The 16,227-nt window shown below is 38.0% G+C and overlaps 1 protein-coding gene across 1 annotated transcript in view; it reads left to right on the top strand.

Annotated features, from left to right (window-relative positions):
* Nucleotides 1-1,074: 1,074 nt before the first annotated feature.
* Nucleotides 1,075-16,227, top strand: part of LOC126974916 (zinc finger protein 28) — a 50,865-nt gene continuing 35,712 nt past the window's right edge. Inside the window, exon 1 of the mRNA XM_050822655.1 lies at nucleotides 1,075-1,195. The gene's annotated coding sequence lies outside the window, so the exon portion shown is untranslated. The remainder of the gene's footprint in view (nucleotides 1,196-16,227) is intronic.

Here is a 16,227-nt window from a genome sequence, read left to right as displayed (position 1 = left end):
ACAGACAGCAATAGTATAGTCTATTACCTATCTGCTCTATTAGGTAACTACATATATGGCATTTCATATTTTTATTAAGATTCAAAATAATTAAGAAAACATTTTAGGGCAAACAAAATTATTTGTAACGTAACAACTGTGGTTTTTTTTGTAACACAAAAACAGTCAAACAATGTCAATTTAAAAAGATTTAATAAAAACAATTTTGAATCGTCAAGTTACTTTTTATTTTATACCTAACGCTGAGAATTATTAACAAAAACAATAAAATGTACGCTAATTACCCTTTTAAAAACTATTTACAAGTATATTATTATTAAACAAAAAAATGCATAAAAGACACACATCGTAAATTACTGTTTTTGTTTTTAATAGGTCTTAGGTTAACAAAAATTGTATGTTCATAATAGTTGTCTTTTGAACAGTACCGTAACAACCTTCACAATTGTTTGTATTGTTGAAATAAATGCAAATTTACGAAAGTAGGTATTTGTATCCTGTATTTTACTCCGGAATCCGGATCCGTACCATCCGTACCTAGTCCACAGTCCGGACTGGCAGCCGGCGTGCTCTGCTCTTGGATACGCGGTCAGCTTATGTTTTTATTTATCATGTTTAATTAAGCGAATCGTGGCCCGATATCCATTGTCCAACTTACCTCTCCAACGATTTAAATCTCTTCACAACCGGTTACTCCGGCTAACCACCACCTTTTATTTTTTATTAAATTACTTCAATATACCACAAGCCACACAGATCAAGAAGAAATTCTAGAAAACCAATATAATTGTTTATTATTCAGGTCTATATTATAGGTATATGATAAACGTTTCTTTTATATAATTATTTGTTTTCATTCTATTAAATTTAATAAGCATTTCGTGCAGCACACCACAATCGTACCACTTTTCTAAAAAGTTTAAAAGTCATTCCGCTATCGAATCGTGGAACGTGGGAAAATTGAAATTCGCGCCACGCGTTCACCATGCGACGCGTTTCGCGCGTTTGCTGTCGAGAGTCGCCAATTCGCCATGTCAGCTGAATCCGTCACCGAAGTCGGGAGACTACCGCAAACCGGTCGGTAAACATCGGCCATTTCCGCCATTTTCTTTGCGTCTGTATCTGTAAAGTGAGCTGAGTCATAGCGTCGGTGTAGCAATAATTTGGGCCTTCTAAATTAAAGGATATATATCTGGTGAGTAGTCATAATTATTATTAATTAAGCATTAGTCTTATTTATTTACATACTTTATTAACATATTTTTAACTATTAATAACGATATAACCATACTTACCTACTGGAACAGCTGTGTTTTCGACTTTAGTTCAAGATATTTATGGAAATTATAAATATATTAATGGAAATTATGTAACTAACCCCTGACTTTATAATTAAGACTATTTTAACTCTTTGAATTTAACATCAGTAAATATTGTTTAATTTTGTAGTTATTATAACCTTCAAATATCTTAATATGCCATTGTGGACGCGGAGCAGCTGCACAACGTCAACTGTTTTAATATGTCGGCTAGAGATGGCGCTTATTGACAAAGAATAAATGTGCATTTGAAGCAAGTTTATGTATTTTGTTAATTATTGGAAGTACTTGATTACCATTATTATAACGTTGTAATTATATAGTCTTTGCTTGATTAATTTTAAGTTTTAAACTAGATGTTACATCGAATATTACATTATCAAACATAGTTTTGTCACACATTATTAATAATCATTTATGACTGACAACCAGATCATTGACAGTTACTGTTGCTCTTACATCTATCCTATGACAAGAAAAAAAGGTCTGTGGCATAGAAACCTCTTTTATTTACTCATGTGGTTTATGCACGTTTCCACCTAACGTTCGGGTAACAGACATCGGTCCATCCTCTAATTATTATGGTGCAAGGGAATAATTTCTCAAAACGTTTGCTCGGCTTCCTCTTCACAACGAGCATAGTTATCACTAGGGGGGGAATGTAGGGGGCACAATATATCTACAGATTTAAGTGCTGCTTTCCCCAATAATTATAATAATCTTCAAATTATCATGGAAAGAACTCATCGTCTACGAATAATCATAAGAACATCTTGGAGGTAGGGCGCTTGATTATATTTCGTCAGCTTTCATCGAGATCTACCGATTGCGTATAAAGGAATAAATCTTATCTTTCCGATCGACAGAAAGTAAAAAGGTAAATAATTATATCCGTAAAGTGTAAGTTCTTTGTTCGTCACGTTCGCTAAAATATAATTGTTTGTGGCGTCGTGGCTCGTGTCGTTCCCTTCGGTAAAATATAATCAAGGGAGGCGATGGCTGGTCCATGCGTCATGGTTGTGAACGGGACTGGATACGAATGATTAGAGCACAGAATTGTTTACGGGCGAGTGCAAAGCTAAATTTTTTTAGTGATGACCGTCCCATTAGGGTCTGGAGGCGTGAAGGTGAGCGATTTTCGGATGCTTGTATACATGAAAGTGACAGTTTTGGGGGCCCAATGTTATGGTATGGGGAGGAATCTCTATGTCAGGCAGAACCGAGCTGGTAATTCTAAACGAGGGTAAAATAACAGCTGAACATTACATCAAGGAGTTCATAAGACCCAATCTGGTCTCATGTGCACAGAGAATCAGCACAAAATTCCATCTGATGCACGATAATGCTCGCGCTCATACATCTAGGGCCACCAGAGAAGCCCCAGAGGAGGCTGGTATACAGGTGTTGCCCTGGCCTGCAAACAGTCCGGATCTCAATCCCATGGAACACATGTAGGATTTACTGAAACGCAGTGTTCGAAGCACAAACCAAGCCGTGCACAATGAAAGACAGCTAATAAACATTCTGAAATCAACCTAGGAAGAAATTCCTTAAGAAACACTGGTACACCTGGTAGAGAGTGTACCTTCCAGGCTTCAAGAGTGCATTAGAAAACGAGAAGGGAATTCTAGGACTGAGGGCAGTCACAAATCAACCAACATTTAATGTTTTTTGTCCCCACTGATTATTTTTGCAAAAATGATAATTTTTAGAAAAAGTGGAGAAATTTTTTCTTTTTTTCATTATTTCCGTCATTATTTTATGCTGTCTACAATAAAAATATATTAATTTATTCAATCGAATCTTTAATCAACTCCTAAACCTCAAGAATTCATGATAATACTATAAAAACGTGATGGCCCTTATTTTGTTTTGACTACTATATAAGCTGTAGGTATTCTTATACCAACTCTTCCATTTACGTTATATAATAATTATTCTTAGGGCTGGCTTTTACAGCCTTCAATAATGATTGTATGACGCGGTACTCGTAAATTGTAATATTATCTTCTTAAATGCTTTCTTAACATTGAATAGAAATTAGCAAAAACCGTTGAGAGATTTAGTTCTCCGTAACGTGCGTCCGCCACTGTTGTTTTTGTGTGCGCACCGCATTATGCAAGCGACTCATAAATCTGTCAAAATGACGTTCCTAATCTGTGCTCTATGACGAGTGATACATTACTGCCATTGTCTATGTCGCCATAAATTAAGGCCTTTTTCTTTTCTCGAACGTTACTGTTAGAAATATTATAATCACAATGGGCGATAGATTGTTGACTTGGAATTCTCATGTCAAGTTAAAATTTATTGTATTGTGATCGAATCTTTGGAATAGACTTATTGATGTATAGCAGCTTATTAGTTTATATAAAAAACATCTCAGGGAATTAAAATTGTGTGTTCTACCGCATCTATCACGAGGAGTGTTCCGAAGGTGTTTACCCCTTATTCCTGCCGCCGAAATCCTCCTTCGCACGACACGCCACAAGTTCGGATATCATCCCCACCATCTGGATGTGTGGCGGTGCTCCACAGTGCGGTTTTCAAGGATCTTTCTTCCACATACTACAAAGCTGTGGAATGAGCTTCTTTGTGCGGTGTTTCCGGGACGATACGACATCGGTACCTTCAAAAAAAGCGCGTACACCTTCCTTAAAGTCTGTTAGCGCTGCTGTGAGGAATCACAGTTTGCGCCATGCTGCATGCATGCGCTAGTTTCTCCTCCTTTTCCATAAAAAAAAAACGTGGAAAAAATGCTGTTACGTTCTTACTAATCGCCTAAAGTTATCAGCGGCGTGATAGAAAGAAAATAAAAATGATAAAGAATTAGGTGAAATTAAATTAAAACATAATATTGTGTCCCTTTATGGCGGCCCATTAGAATCACTCGTAATTCATTTCAGTTTTCAGTATGTGGCACACTCGCCGAATCACCCGTAAGGCGGTCCCCGAAGCCATAAATTACCATTTTTTTTTTATAAATAATAACGTAAATAAAAGCAACGGAAGCATTTGTACAGTCCGAGTCTCGCCTAATCCGGGTCGTTGATTTATTATTAATTAGCTCGCATTACGATGATACGTCGCTTAAATATTATTTAAGGATAATTTATTATGAGGGTGCTAAGTATAGGTAAATATGACCATGACTTAGAGTCCTTAGATCGGACATTAGGCTGATAAATCAGTTAAATCATATGTATTATGCAAACATAATTGACGCGTTGAAACGGATTGGTCCCCGCTGCACTGCCAACTAGATACCGCACTACTGAAGACAATTTAGGTTTTTTTTTACGGCAACTATTTGATGCTTGTGTGCGTGGCATGTTGACACTCAATGGCATCTTTCAAATTTTGTAACATACGCTTCGTGTTATTTTACATTGAAATTAATAAAATGTAAAATACTTGTTGTTGATATGTGATCCCAGTGTCTTTCTTATTTCTTGTAGTATCATTTTTACAAAGTTTTATTACGCGACCCGGCGATTTTAGTTTCAATTATTAGCAAAGTTTAATGTGGCACGTCAACGTCACACATTGTTCGAGTCTGGCTCGAATACACCCGTTTGAGCGTAGTTAATACTACGCAAAAGTAGTATTAACTACGCTCTTTATTTGAAAAGTGAGGCACCTAATGGTGCCTCACTTTGTGTTATTTGGAATTTGCGTCCGTAAAGGAAAGCAGTCCAATCGCTCAGAGTTAGTAGAATTAGTCTGGTCAATAGTCATAAATCATCATCTTATTTTTTTTAACTTAAAACGCATTTATTATGTTAGAAACTTTAATGTCGTATCGTACTAGAAACACCGCACAAGGAAGCTCATTTCATAGCTTTGGAGTACGTGGAAGAAAACCGCCACACATCTAGATAGTGGGGGTGATATTCTAATAATTTGTGGCGTGTCGTGCGAATGTGGAATTCGGCAGCAGGAATCAGGTAAAACAGCTCTTCGGAACAATTCCCGTGATAAATGCGGTAGATAACACACAATGAATTGACGTCTCTGCGCAACGCCAAGTGATCCAGCCGTTCACAGAGCACTGGGTCCTCGACAAATCGTGCTGCTTTGCGTTGCACGGGGTTAAATGGATCGAGCTGATGCTGGGGTGCCCCAAACCAGAGTTGTTTTACAGGTCGACCCGCCGATTCCAAAAGGTATGCCTGAGACCTGAAAAGAACGGGCACAACAAATTCAGGGGGCATCTTTTTTTTTATAAAAATATGTTTACAATGTAGAATCGTACAATAAAATTTATTATTTAACTAGTGGGCCCGACAGACGTTGTCCTATACACACGTCTTAAATTTGAAAAATCGGTCCAGCCGTTAGGAGGAGTTCACTAACATACACATGAGCAGGAGAATTATATTATATGGACGGAATTAAGAATCTAAACCAATTTCAAATTCACTGGAACACACAAAAAAATCATCCAAAAATCGGTCCAGCCGTTTAGGAGGTAGTTCAATTGTGAATCTAAACCATTCTCGAATCCACTTACTAACTCGACTTAGCTAAGTAGTATAAATTATAAGGTTATGTTTGTTCCTGGAGTTAACATTATGATTATGTTTTATAAAATACTAGCTGACCCGACAGACGTTGTTCTGTATATAATAAATAAAATAATGTTTTTTTATGAATTAACTTATCAACCTACATAAAAATAATCTGATGGATAGTTAACAACTGTCTACCAAATATAGTTACCTAAAATTAAGTTTATTTTTTACCTCCTGAGAAAGTTAGAAAGGTTTAAAAATTCTTATTAGTTATTCATTTTAAACTATTTTAATTTGATTTCTGAACGACAGGGAACACATCAAAGAAAAATCAAAATCGTTGTTTTTATTTAATTCCTAGTGTTTTCATATTTATTCACATTTTAAACCTTCTCTGGACTTCCACAAATAATTCAAGACCAAAATGAGCCAAATCGGTCCAGCCGTTCTCGAGTTTTAGCGAGACTAACGAACAGCAATTCATTTTTAAATATATAGATAGATAGATAATGAGCTACATGTTGCCTACTTACACGTGTCTGCACGCAACACCTACATATGTTATTACATAGACATTTGGAATAATAATATGGCGAAACGGCTTTGGTCCTCCTCAAACATTGCTCTTTAAGTCATAATCAGTTAATTGTCTTACCTTTTCAACCGCGTTTTTTTTATGGATTAGGAGGACAAACGAGCGTACGGGTCACCTGTTGTTAAGTGATCACCGCCGCCCACAATATCTTGCAACACCAGACGAATCACAGGAGCGTTGCCGGCCTTTAAGGAAGGTGTACGCGCTTTTTGTGAAGGTACCCATGTCGTATCGAGCCGGAAACACCGCACAAGGAAGTTCATTCCACAGCTTGTAGTACGTGGAAGAAAGCTCCTTGGAAACCGCACTGTGGAGGACCGCCACACATCCATATGTTAGGGATGATATCCTAACTTGTGGCGTGTCGTGCGAAGGTGGAATATGCTGCAGCACTGGGTCTTTTAGTACATCCTTCAATTCCACAGGTCAAACCCCTTCTTCGTGTAACAATACACTCACAACGACACTGCATAGAGCCGAACAAACGAAATCAGATTGAATGTTCATTTTACAACAAATGGGAAATATATCACTTGAGGCGGATGTGACTGTTGCAATTACTGTATTTTAAGAGGGTGTGTGAGGGATGTGGTCCGTACCACATCTCGCCAACAACGGATATCTGGTTCTATTTTACTTCTTAGATACTTGGTACTTCCAATGTTTGAATTTGTGCCATTTGGTGTCGACTGTCGAGACACTTGGCCCGTGGGGCCCAGAGGCGCGGAGAATGTACAAAGTACTATCTTCTCGCCTCAATAGGGCTACTGGCAACCAAAGCACTGTCAGCTTGTTTGAAGCCTCGCCTGTATCCCACAAAACTTTATGAATACTGTCAAGTTCTGAGTCAAGTCAGGCAACTCTTCATATTGGCGATTGTTATGAAACAGCACCCTTTAACTGAGTTGAGGCCAGAGTCTGCTCGCCGCAATCATCTTGTGGCAGTATCTACGAAGGTAAGGACATCATTTAGCCGCAGATTCTTTCTGTTTCTGGGACCGTACCTTAATAATAAGCTACACAAGGTATTATGTTTGTATGGTCTAAACATGTACAAATGTCGGTCAACTGCACACGAATGGCTCCTTTTGCAAGACTACTGTCACACAGAGAGACTTCTGGAGGTCTTGGATAGTTAGCACACCTATAAACCGAGAACACCCTATCGTACGCATGTTTTCACATACACCCTCTCTCTCTTACACACACACACTCACATTTACCTCTATCCTTTCGAATTTCAAGCTTTTTAGTCACTGTGTAAGTGGAATCCTGGTGACCATTAATACAGGTATTTTATTACCAACCACAGGCACCAGCGATCCACGACCAAAACTTATGTATCCCCTGTATTTTTAAGTTTTTTCGATATATTGTAATTTTGGTTGTTGGTGGGAAATAAAAGTTATTATTATTATAGCTATTATAGCTATTTCGGTCAACGGATCAGCCTACCTATCCAACGTGGAAATGCTGCCAGTATTCTTGGTACGATTCCCCGTAATAATAGTTTCAATTAATGTTATCATAGTATTGTAAATTATTGTCTGTAGAAGGATCATATTATATTGAAAATTATGTTAGTTTCCCCTTTCATCTAATGTTTGGTAAGCTCGTAAAAGGTGCCTCTTCATCCTATTAATAAATACTACGAGCTAAGACTAGAACAGCTGTAGGTCCTGGGACAATTCCCCTCAGTTCCAGGACACACACAATGATTATGTTGCACACACACACACACACACACACACACAGACAAGGTCGATCACAAATCCACAACCGCCCACTCAATTCCTTTTTACATTTTATTTCCAATCCAACATAAATAAGATATGTTATTTAAAGCCAATATATCACTAGACAGGTGGTAGGCAGGTACAATATAATTACTGCGACTCTATATAATAAAGTATAAGGGTCATAATTGTGTGTCAGGTTTGATATGAAGCTTGAGAGATTTATACATATATCAAAGTTCTTTGTAGTGAGAGATTTTAATCAACGTCCGAATGGTACGGGTTCGATGCCAGCTTGTTTACAGGGTGCTCCGTTTAGATATGATTGCTTCATTATTGTCATTTTACAGAATGTTTAGGTACTATATTATATACACAAAAAAATAAAATTTTACACATTAAAAAAACAAGGATGGTTGGACACCAATGGCTCTGTCGTAAATCCTACTACTCCACAGCTTCATATCTAGGTGATCGGATAGCCTGGGACTAGATAATTATTATTTTATATAAATAACAATGACAGTACAATACCTATTGTATATTTTATTAAAAAGAGAGCAAAAAGAATGCTGGAAGAGTTTCTTGTGCCCCTTCTTCTCTCACAGAGCGCAATTTGTTTCCGAAGCGGTGGTGGTGTTAGAAATGACATCAAACATAATTGTAACGGAATCAATTATGAGAAAATAAATGGCTTTTTATGCCTTTTATCATTAATTAAATGTATGAAGGATTGTCATCGAATATATTAAACATCTAAATTAGGTCCCACTTGTATCTTATATAAAATGAAATTCTTTTACTCTTGCTGTGATATTCCAAATATTTTATAGTGAACTTAATATGCATCTATGTATATTGTTCTTACACTAAGATGATTTAAGCGTTTAGATTCTATTCTATTCTTCCTACAATGGCTCCTGTGGAAGGTATACCACAAGTTTGACAATGTCACGTTAAGGTAGACCACCAAGCTTAGAGTATTTGTTTACCAATTTTAATGGTAGTGATCGGTCGTCCAAAAAATTGACAGGTTGACAGTTAACGCCAATTTTGAACAATGCACGCACACTAACACAAAGTGTCATACAAATCGCAAGTGTAAGACGTAGTTAGTCAAGCACACTAAACTAATACTACTGGCCTGTTTTTATTGGTTGTGTAACAGCAAAATACTCTAAAAATTTACACTTGGTTGCATCTGCATAGTTATCTTCACACATTTCGAACGTGGACACAAAATGAAAACATTAGTAGAGAGCATACTGGTATACCCAAAATGGCAGTATAATCTAAATAATTTTTAAAAATGTTGGATAGGACGTTTAAATTCTACCAAAAATAGACAGAGCGTGTAAAACACTTACCTTACCAGACATTTATACAACACCCTGTGTTTGTGACGGCTGTTGATCAGCTTAGCGCGGCATTGTATATACACGTCATCTTGTATGATTTAAGTTTCACATAATAGTTACAAATGCGCACCTCCACATGACGTCACATGACTTTCAGTCAGTTTTTGTTCAGCTGCTGACTGTCTCAATCATGATTCAAGTCGATAGAACCTTGTCGCTATAATTAAACTATACTTTCAATTTCATTAATTTCTAATGACCGCGTATGGGTTGATATACTAGGTACATGGTAAACAATTACAAAATTGAACCTTACACGAAAATGTTTCATTAAACTATAACATGATTTTGTTTCAGTTTTGCAATGAAAACCAGTGGGAGGCTTTGCAAAGGATGCCGGCTAGATTATGGGTAACACAACGGTGCCTATTTCTGCATCCGTGAAGCATTAATGTGTTTCGGTCTGAAGGGCTCCGAAGCTAGTGCAATTACTGGGCAAATGAGACAACATCTCATGTCTCAAGGTGACGAGCACAATTGTGCACAGCTCAGATTTTTTGGGTTTTATTCAAGAATCCTGAGCGGCACTGCATTCTAATAAAGTCCTGCACGTCTCGTTCCTTATTACCATTAAAAAAAATACTTTTTGACACAACTACTAGGTAGTACTGCTGAGCGGGTCAATAACATTCCGTGCTGGTAATTGGATAAATTTTGTTTTCGGTTTGATTGTTATCATAATCCAGAGTTTTAAAGAATATCTTATTCTCATAACATTGACACAGTTGTCATTCTATTCAAATGACTTTGCACGCATCTATTCTTAATTAATAAATTATAATAGTACTTATTGAAAGTTGCATGATAATGGTTAAGTGCGACATGCTACGACATCTAGTGGCGAGGGGCGGTAATTCGATTTTAAAAGGGAAAGTCGTTATGATAATATTTTGTTATACTACCTACAATCACCGTAGTATTGTAGTCAACTATGACTGTGTGGTTAAGCTGAAAAAATTTCTGAACTACTAATCAATTTCAAAGAAATTCTTAGATCAGTAAACTCGGGCTGAACCTGTCATAAGTAAGTTCATATTAATTTACTGGCATCGTTGTCTTAGGTGCCTCGTGAGCCCTCGTCTTCTTTGTCTCCTCTAAAAAAGACAAATCATACTTGATAACGTATTGAGACGCCTTCTGGAATACAAGTCTCAGATCAGAAGAGATGATGTCGCGAATCACGGCTCGACGTGAGGCTCGGGCCGCGGGTAAGTTTGTTGGTCGGTAACGAGTTGCGTCGGCGTCTGACGTAGCAGCGAACGCTAATCGATGCGCGCCACTGCGCTGTCTTCCTTCGGCGGCCATTACGCACCTTTATGACCGGCCGAGCTCCCCCCGCGCGCGTCGCTCCCCCGCTATCGCCCTCGCTCCAAGGCGGCACATGACGAATCAATATGCCGCCAACCGACTCAACACTTATTTATTTGACACGATTTATTAGCCGAATGCCTGTAAACTTTTATGCGCCCCTACCGACGTAGAGGGATGCTTTATGATGAACACGGCCGTGATAAAATTCTATGTTTCTGCTGCCGTCTACTTTTATTGCGAGTCGGAACTCGGAACAGATGTCTGTCGTTCGTTGGCCCTCTGCGCGGTATTGTTCGTAAATTTTAACTGGTCTACGTGTCTATGGTCTGCATAGACTATCGTTTATGGTTTCTCGTTTCAGATTTTGGTGCGGCCATTTTGATAACGGAGATTGTATCTGCCAGTACTATTTGTAAGTTTGATCAGGAAACTTTGATTAATTGTCTGGCATAAACATGGAAAGATTACAAGCTGCTCAGATATTATTTAAAATACTACGACTTGCGCTAATTGAAGTTAGTTGTAGGCGTATTTCTTCACATGTTTTTTTTACTTTGAAAGAGGAGGAAAAACGAGCGTATGGGTCACCTGATGTTACGTGATCACTTTCTCTTGCAACACCAGAGGGAAAACAGGAGCGTTGCCGGTCTTTAAGGAAGGTGTACTTTGAAGGCGCTTTTTTAAGGTACCTACCCATGTCTTATAGTTCCGGAAACACCGCAATAGGAGGCTTATTCCACAGCTTGGTTGAACCTAGAAGAAAGTTCTTTGAAAACCACACTGGAAGATCGCCACATCCAGATGGATCCAGGAGCTTTGCTGGCCTTTTGTGTACGCGTTTTTTATTCTATTAATAACAGTGATCAGAGCCGTTACATAGGACAAAACGATCTACATCGTATGGCACGCAAACCGCGATACTTTCCCGATAAATATCCTGAGAGGCTAAGAACCTTAAATATGGAATGTCTGTTATGCCTATTATTACACTTTTGCGTCAGGAGTAGATTTTGTCGTAATACTATTCGGAACAAAGTTTGAACATACAGTTGTGCTTATATATATCCTCCTTAGATTAATTTATACGTCTAGATAGAATCTCTTGCTGTTAGACAACCGATAAAAACAGGCCAGGAATATTAGTTTGTGTTAGTGTGCGTGAATTGTCAAAATATAGGTAAGTTCTTAAGTCTATTTTTTTCGGCGTTATATCCTCATAGATTACGGAAAATTATGGTATTTTAGTTTCAATTATTAGCAAAGTTTGCCAGAACGTAAGGCACGTCAACGTCACACACTGTTCGAGATTGGTTCGAATACGGCCACTTTGCGACTACTCCTGCGGTATCTAATTGGAGCGCAGCGGAGACCAATCCTTAATTCAAGTTTATTATTATAATATGGGCACCCATTTATCAATATTGATCATTCATATTAATTGATTATATTCCTATAATATAATTGTTCGTGACTTGATCCTGCCAACAAACTGTTCAAACAGTTTTGCGGGGCTATATTAGCTTACGATTCCTTCTGAAAGTGATTAAAAATATAAATAAATAATAAAATCTGTAGAATATAACATAACGTGAGCATAAATAGTGAATTGAGTTGACGCTGGAGCGACCTGCCTGGGCCCTGTATGAAATAATAATGCAATTAATAAACTCTCAAGAAAAAAAAACAAAACTTATAATATTTTTTTTATGAAAATAAGGGACGAGCAGGACGTTCAGCTGATGGTAATTGATACGCACTGCCCATAACAATGCAGTGCCACTCAGGGTTCTTGAAAAACCCCAAAAATTCTGAGCGGCACAACTGCGCTCGTCACCTTGAGACATAAGATGTTAAGTCTCATTTGCCCAGTAATTTCTGCGGCGCCGTAGCTAGCCCTTCAGACCGTATTAGGAATCGATTTAATAACACAGTAATGCTTACACATTACTATTTCACGGCAGAAATAAGCGCTGTTGTGGTGTAGTCTCATAATCTAGCCGGCATCCTGTGCAAAGGAGCCTCCCACTTGTAAAATAAGGCTTAAAGTTGTCAAAAAATTACCGATAACAGAAAGGAAGGAGTAAGTTTTAGATTAGTTTATCTAGGTTTGTATTATTTGACCAATATGATAGCATTTCTATCCGTTGGAAACAGCAGACTCTTAACACAGGTTTTGCGAACTTAAAAGGGAAGTCGTATACTTAACACGTAACTTTCACTGACTAAAATACTTAATAAACTTTGATTTGGATGCGATGCTTTGATGGACAAGGAGACATGAAGGAAGTATATATTGTATATACGTATAGCTATACCAGAAATTAAATACAACTGTAGGTAAGTTAATGAATCGATTGCGATATCATTCTTAATTATGTTATTATACGAAACCTATTATTATCAAACCTATTAATCAGCTTGATCCATTTGACCGCGTGCAACACAGAGCAGCTCGAATTGTCGGGGACACAGTGCTCTGTGAACCGCTGGATCACTTGGCGTTGCGTAGAGACGTCGCTTCATTGTGTGTCTTCTATTTATCTGGGGAGTGTTCCGAAGAGCTGCTTAAACTGATTACTGCCGCCGAATTCCACCTTCGCACGATACGCCACAAGTTAGGATATCATCCCCACCATCTGGATGTGTAGCGGGCCTCCGCAGTGCGGTTTTCAAGGAGCTTTCCACGTACTTACAAAGCTGTGGAATGAGCTTTCTTGTGCGGTGTTTCCGGGACAATACGACATGGGTACTTTCAAAAAAAGCGCGTACACCTTCCTTAAAGGCCGGCAACGCTCTTGTGATTCATCTGGTGTTGCACTAGAATGTGGACGACGGCGGACTCGTTTGTCCTCCTATTCCATAAAAAAAAATCTAATACAATGAAAACGGAATATTACAATAATCTAATATTTATTGAATTGAGTTTTCTTTAGTGTTAATTCCGCCAATATTTGTCTTTAATCAATTCGACACGTGTTTCGCCTCTACACGAGGCATCCTCAGGACGTGTTGTCTCGCCAAAATCTGGCACGACACTCGTGCCACATTTTGTCGTTTCGAATTGCTTAAAGATAAATATTGGCGGAATTAACACTAAAGAAAACTCAAATCATGTATATAATCTAATATAGTTATAATTACTATGCGATATAGATACTGGAAGGAACAATATTTCTTAAATAGTTATTTAAATCGTACAATCTAGTTGTTGTGTCGACTCCGCCGTAGCACAGAACAAAGCCAATGTTAATTTTAAATCGAAACGAATTCTCCGTCGAAATGCACAACAGACAGCAGGCTAATCCCGACGTTATCGTAAATTGTCAGTTTATGACGTGCGGAACGGCCGGGGGGAGACGCGGCCCTGCAGGGGGGGAGCGGGGAGAAGAGTTTTCTAATTTCGCCCCTTCTCCCGTTTGATGCGCTAATTCGTGTAAGCAGTTTCTGAACGCGTTTGTTTCGAGTTTCACCCGCCAACTTATCACAACACACGCGTGACCTGTATCACCGAGTCGTAGGGTCGATTTTGTTGCATTTCGATGGTTTAATATTTGGCAAGATTATCGCCAGCCTCTACATAGAGTTGCGCAATTTACATACATTTGTTTGCACGGTTTTTAAATTGCATATTAAACGTGTTGATTGCTCGGTACGGCACGCTTTAAAACAATTCTTGGTGTTATTGCCTTTTCATGTATTCTTATTATTTTATATTAAATTTGAGAATTAAAATGTCGTTTGTACACGTGTATGTATACCTATAAGTATGTGTGGTTTCTTTTTTCAAATGTTTTATCTTAAAAAGTTAAATCTTAATTGATGATAATTATCTATGCCCCTAAATACAATACGGTGCAACAAAGGCAGATACTAATTATAGGTATAATTAGTCTGGCCATAAATACTGTTACATTTAAAAATAAACAAAATATTACATTTGAATTTAGAATCTGTCATTTTTATGTGATTGTTCATTGAGATTTCTCATTTTGGCGCCAATACATTGTACAACATTTTGCGATATTAAAATGGAGTAGGGTGATAAAGAGAACCGAATCGCTGTGATTGCATTACTCAAAGTAGGTATGGAGCCAAATGCAATTTTTAAAACTCTCCATACGCTTGGTATTAGTAAAATGTACCAGGCTATTAATAGGTACAATGAGACCTCCTCTATTTGTGATAGAAAAAGATCTGGCCGTGCACGTAGTGTTCGTATGATTAAGGTGGTCAAAGCAGTAAGGGTAAGAATTCAAATAAATGCTGTCCGACAGCAAAAGATTTTATCTCGGGAGATGAAGATAGCGCCTAGAACCATGTCGCGTATTTTAAAAGATGACTTAGGACTTGCAGACTATGAGAGGCGTACAGGTCATTTCGTAACTGATAATTTAAAAAAGAATAGGGTGCTAAAATCGAAACTACTACTGCAACTGCAACGTGGGCACTATCCACTATCATCAGTGATGGTTTGGTGGGGTATTAGCTATGAAGGAGTAACTGAGCCATACTTTTGTGAAAACGGTATCAAAACATCGGCACAAGTGTATCATTCTTCAATAATTCAACACCATGTTCAATAACCAAGAATGATCCTTCCAGCAAGACTCGGCGCCGGGTCATAAAGCTCTGTCTACGCAGTCTTGATTGGAAACGAACGTTTGGGTCTTTATCAGAGCTGAAGAGTGGCCGTCGTCTCATCCCGATCTTAATATTCGGTTCAAACCACATTCGGCCCATCACTAATATACACTGATCCTCTCCAACAAAGTAGTTTGTAGACTCTAAAAGCTCATAAATTATAATAAAATTTAAAGTTTAATTAAATAATATTTAAAAAAATTGTTGATTCAAGGAAATTTTTATTTTACAAGATGTCGCCCTGTCTCATTCATGATCACCCCTTAATCACGACGCTTGCAACTGTGTCGTAATATCAGGTAATTCATAAATCCTCGGAAGTCACTATAAGCTCTATACCTGCCTTTGAATTTCCGATTTAATTTTATTAGGAGCAACAAATAATTGTAATTGGCAACAGATTGAAAATATGAGATAGGATTGCGTCAGAGGTCGCGGGCGCACAATTAATACTCTTCATTAAATCGATTCCTTCAATTATTCGTCGGGCGTCCCTCCCGGCTGGCCGCCATATTGTTGTTCATAATTACATGGGAGGCTCTATTGACAAGTATTGATGTCTGTAATCTGATGTTAGGCTACGGCATTAGTATGCGCGCGAGTTGATTTGTGGCGGGCCGCTCATTGCCTGGTCATTATAGGATTCGTGATATTTATCGGGCTCACATCTCTTGATTTATGTTCACCTTCTTC

The sequence above is a fragment of the Leptidea sinapis genome, chromosome 34, assembly GCF_905404315.1.
Source record: "Leptidea sinapis chromosome 34, ilLepSina1.1, whole genome shotgun sequence".
NCBI classification, from domain to species: Eukaryota; Metazoa; Arthropoda; class Insecta; order Lepidoptera; family Pieridae; genus Leptidea; species Leptidea sinapis.
Note: the sequence above shows the minus strand (reverse complement) of the source record. Positions and strands in the feature narration are given on the sequence as shown.